Raw genomic sequence first — 5,708 nt, 5'->3', positions numbered from 1 at the left:
GTTGATGACAATCTAAAAAGGGTCCAGAACTGCCTCTAGTCAGAAAGTACCGTGTTCTTCCTTGACCCATGCTACACCCCTGCACTGAGTTTTCTGGGCCCCTTTCAACCTCTGGGCCCTATGCAGTGCCCTCCTTTTCAAAACACAAATATCAAGAAAGGAATTTTGTTTAACTATATAGGCCCACATGGTATCTGCAGGATTTTTAAAATCAAAATTAAGGCTTTTTGTTTCCTTTTTTAAGACCTGCAGAAATAGAATTAATATTGAATGCGTGGGATAAAGCAATGTCTAGTAAAATATTAAACCTCTATCATGATTTACAGCTCAGATAATGTTCATAAAAAACAATAACATCTGTAAAAATTGTAACAAAGCTCATTTTTTTATGGTGAAATGTAATTATTCTGACTGTTTGAGTTATTAAAATGAACCCTTGCTAGTAGCATACATGATAACCAGTAAAAACACACACATAGGCCTATAGCACCTTAACACCATGGTATAAAAATTAACTAGCCCACATATTTTCTATGTATTTGTATAAAGAACAGTGGTCTAAATAAATTTAGTATAAATGCACAAATGCTATAGATACTATACTTATATTACATTACTTCTTTACAGTTAATACATGTCTACATTAATATAATATTCCGCATTTCTACCGCAATACCATGGTACAGTTAGTGTAAAATAAAAAGGCTACATGGTAAATGATTCTGACTGTATCGTCGCGCACAGTGTTTCTCCTGTTTGTCAGCGCTGTTTCGCCTGTTTAAGTCGCAAAGTCATTTGTGTTCTTTTATTAAATTCAAGCGCTTCATTGTGGATCTTACAGCGCTGTTTAGTGCTCGCTAGTAAACGCGTCTGCTTTAGTGAATTTGCGCTCCGCTGCTGTGATCTGAGCGGATACAGTATAAACGGTCCGTGTGGCATGCTTTAAATGACTATCGCATTTAATCCATAATGCGATTCTTGTCTTTCCTTGCCCAAATTTATGACATCTTTAATAAATAAAGCTTTTACACTAATTCAATGTCGTTATTTAAAAGAACACTCATTTATAAAAAAAAAAAATGTATTTAAATTATGGACCTTTGGCAATATGGGGTGGTTCGTTCGAACCACCCGAACCCCCCCTGGCTACGGGCCTGCTGTGACCCCCAGAGGGGGCTAGTACATCCATTTTATTTCGTTTAGGCTTATGCCAGAATGTGTCACAGACACAGTTGAGTGTTAAATTAGTGAAAAACGTATTTTACCCCTATAAAATTAAGTGTGTGTGTGTGTGTGTGTGTGTGTGTGTGTGTGTGTGTGTGTGTGTGTGTGTGTGTGTGTGTGTGTATTCAGGATGTGTGTGTGTGTGATTCATAGCCTGCTCCGTCCATGTCCTCCTTCACATTAGGCAGCATTTCTCTCCAGTCTGTCAAAGTCCATGTGCATGATAGAATTAAGAGACGTACAGAATTACTCAAGCAAAAAACATCCCTACAGCTTCATGCTTTTGTGCACATCATACATATTCAAGCATGATCTCCATACTTCTGATTTCTGATATAAACATTATTTAGTGTACCGTTTTTAAAATTTACAGTGGCTTGAGTGCCAATGGGTATATTAAGGAAGCTTTTTTAATCGTTGTACTATATATTACAAGGAAAGTGAGAGAGCAGGGCAAGTGATGTTTTCGTATGAGTGTATCAGGTCAAGCTGTCATGGTCAGCTGAGCAGAACAAACTAACGATGCAACCTTGAGGAACTGTCTCAATATACAATAATACACACAATACATACACACACACACACACACACACACACACACACACACACACACATGTTGGGTTTACATGTTTTATGGGGACATTCCATATGCGTAATGGTTTTTATACTGTACAAACCGTACTTTCTATTGCCCTACACCTACCCTACACCTAAACCTAGCCCTCACAGGAGACTGTGCACACTTTTACTTCATCAAAAAAACTCATTGTGCATGATTTATAAGCCTGTTTCCTCATGGGGACCTGAGAAATGTCCCCACAAGGTCAAAATCTGCTGGTATTCCTATCCTTGTGGGGACATTTGGTCCCCACAACGTGATGAATACCAGGTACACACACACACACACACACACGGAGACAGAGAGAGAGAAACAGAGTGCCATGGCTTAATCAGCTAATAGTGGTGAGTGGGAATGTCTCATGCTTGTAGTGCTGAATTAATTTCACCATTTTCACAGCTGAGATCTTTTGGTCATTTTCAGTGAAGCAGATCACTCTTGGTTGTAGACACCCCCATGACTCAACCTTTAAATACACGCAGCTACATGACCACATACAGGATGCAATACATCTTAAAGGCATAGTTCACTCAAAAATGAAAATTACCTAAGTCCTACGTCATGCGCTGGACATAATTTTTTCATAAATGTAAGTACGACAGTTAGCCGAAGCTAGAGATTGCGGTTTATAAACTATTAAATATGGATGTTTGTTTCACAAACGCATCAGTTTACTTCAGAAGGCCTGTATTAACCCTCCAGAGCTGTGTGGAACACTTTTTATGATGGTTGGATGCACTTTATTGGACATCAAAACCTTAACAGCCATTCACTGCAATTGTAAATTATAAAGCTTGGAAGAGCCAAGACATTTTTAATATATAGATGAGGTCAAAAGTTTACATACACCTTGCAGAATCTGCAAAATGTTAATTATTTTACCAAAATAAGAGGGATCATATAAAATACATGCTATTTTTTAGTACTGACCTGAATAAGGTATTTCACATAAAAGATGTTTATATATAGTCCACAAGAAAAAATAATAGTTGAATTGATAAAATTTACCCCTTTTAAAAGTGTACATAAACTTGATTCTTAATACTGTGTTGTAACCTGAATAATCCACAGCTGGGTTTTTTTTGTGTTTAGTGATAGTTGTTCATGAGTCCCTTGTTTGTCCTGAACAGTTAAACTGCCCGCTGTTGTTCAAATCCCACAAATTCTTTGGTTTTTCAGCAATTTTGTGTATTTGAACCCTTTCCAGCAGTGACTGTATGATTTTGAGATCCATCTTTTCATGCTGAGGACTCATATACAACTATTACAAAAGGTTCATACACTGCTCCAGAAGGAAACACAATGCATTAAGAGCCAGGGGTGTAAACTTTTGAACAGACTGAAAATGTCTACATTTTTCTTAGTTTGCCTAAATAAAATTTTTTTATTTGGTACTGCCCTTCAGAAGCAACAGAAGATACTTCCCAGAAGACTAAATAAGTTAAATTTACTCTTTACATTCAAAAAGTTTTCACTCTTCAGCTCTTATTGCATCGTGTTTCCTTCTGTGCATCAGTGAGAACTTGAACCTTCTGTAATAGTTGCATATGAGTCCCTCAGTTGTCCTCAGTGTGAAAAGATGGATCTCCAAATCATACAGTCATTGTTGGAAAGGGTTCAAATACACAAAAATGCTTAAAAAAAAAAAAAATCCCAAAGAATTTGTGGGACCTGAAGAACAGTGGGGAGTTTAAAGGAACCGTATGTAAGAAATTTATGTCAGTTAATCATAAAATGGCCCTGACATGTCACTAGACATTAAGAAATCATGTTCATTTCAAATACTTATATCACTGACAACAGTGGTCCGGCCAGGATATTGTCATTTAAAAGTGAGAGTTGCAGCCCTCAACTGATGTTATTGTTGTCATTTTGTGTTTTGGTCTGAGGCGCTACCCTCCAGCTATCTACCAATCACGAAATCAGTAGAGTTTCGTCATCCGGGTTGCCAGCTCTGTTACAGCTGCAACTATACGAACGTGTTGGATAAAACATGTATAACGTTACGAAACGTAAAAGACCTCGTTATGAATCCGAAATACGTCGTGACAAAGTCCGAAATAAAAATAGGATTTGTATAGGATATGCCTTTGAAAGATGAAGACGGCTGAAAACGGAGAAGAATTTGAAGATAGACGCCATCGTTGGTAATTTTCTCCTGGACAAGTAAGATTCATCTATGTTTGGATAACTTTGCTTCCGTACACAGTGGATTTCCCACGGTTGGTCGTGCAAAATGCGTTCATAAAAAGCTTTATATCGCACCACTAGCAGGGTATGAAAACAACCTATGTTCCGACTGAAATGTGGTGTTACAGTACATCTTTACGAAATATTTGGCTAATCGCCATCTGTAAATTTTTGCGATACATAATTAGTTCGCAAAACATCTCTTGTGAAGCATAAACATAATTAACAGAAGAAAAACAAATTACTGTGTAGGACTCGTCACTTGCCATTGGAAGCTCCTTGTAGCACTAGCAGCCTACTCCTGCAGCTTAGCTGGCAACCTCGAGTCAGGGGGGAGCGGGAGGGGATACACCGTTCTACAGTATTTTGAAAGTGATTGCAGTACCAGTTTTGGCCGCAATCCTACATACGGTTCCTTTAACTGATCAGGGACTCTATCACTAAACACAAAAAAAGGATTAAGAATCAAGCGCTTTTGGGTAAACTGTTCCCATCTATAACCTAAGTTTCACAGGTCTGAAGACAGGTGACAGAAGTTCCCTCCAGCAGACAGACAGGTGTTGGTTGGCGCTCTGGGTCTGCCGAGTCCAAGAGCTGCCGCGGTGTTCCCGCGCTGTGACAGATGTGTGCGAGTACCTCGGCAGGGCATCGGACTGCCAGGCCGCCATGATAGATCACACCTCTCTCTCCACCTGCTGCGGCCCAGCGAGCTCCTCTTGTTTATATGCTGCGTCTGCAGCTGGGGTGCGAGGCCATCTGTCACTATCAAAGTCTTCCATGATTGGGAATGATGCTTGAGAGCGTGTAATCCGAAGTAAGACTTAATACGTGTTCCTTAACCTCAGATTGAGGCTTGTTTCTGAATAAAAATTAAAAAAGCAACTCTTTTATAAATAGAGAGAGAGGTGGACGAGTAGATTTAAGTATGTGTTTTCTCAGTATGTCTATGACACATACTCAAGAGTGCCAGAGGGAGATCGCTGCTTATGCAAGACAGTGATTCAGTCTCAAGCGGATATTGTCTTATTCCATTTTAGATTCATCCATTGTCATCCAGAAATTAAGTTTGTGCTGTTTAGCCACAACTGTTTCGCTGTGTAATCCAGACAAGTTCTTTGTCGTACGGGACATTTATCTCGCAATGAGATGCTGAGATCTTTATAGCGTAGGATCTGTGATCCTGAGCTTTCTCTGCTGGTGTCTGCCAGACGAGGCACATCTGCTGTTGAGAGCTTCGAGATGCAGACATCTGTCTGCAATCAAGAGCTGAAACAGTCAGCCGTATCGTGTGTGTCCTGACTGGAGAAGCAGAACTGGAGTCTTAAAACTGTATTTTATAAATGCCATCAAATGTCATAGGGTTTGACACAGTCCAGTTATGTGTGTTTTTCCTTTATATTTGGGCATAAACATAGTGTTTGGAAGTAGAAATGCATTACAAGTGCACAATCCTGTTGCTTTGTCATTACTCCAGTACTTAGGGGGGGGCGATATAGTAGCTACTAAACTTAATGTGCTGTTATTTTGGTAACTAGTTTAAAACATCTATGGCTAAATGTTTTTAGCTAACATCTGCAAGAATCTCTTCTGTTTCTCCACCATGAAGGCTGTTGACCTGACAGAAAGAAGAAGACCTTAGAAGATGACATTTTATGCTAATTTTATCTTTATTGTC

The sequence above is a fragment of the Garra rufa genome, chromosome 4 (genome assembly GCF_049309525.1).
Source record: "Garra rufa chromosome 4, GarRuf1.0, whole genome shotgun sequence".
Taxonomy (NCBI): domain Eukaryota; kingdom Metazoa; phylum Chordata; class Actinopteri; order Cypriniformes; family Cyprinidae; genus Garra; species Garra rufa.
The sequence above is the reverse complement of the archived record's forward strand: the minus strand, read 5'-3'. Positions refer to the sequence as shown.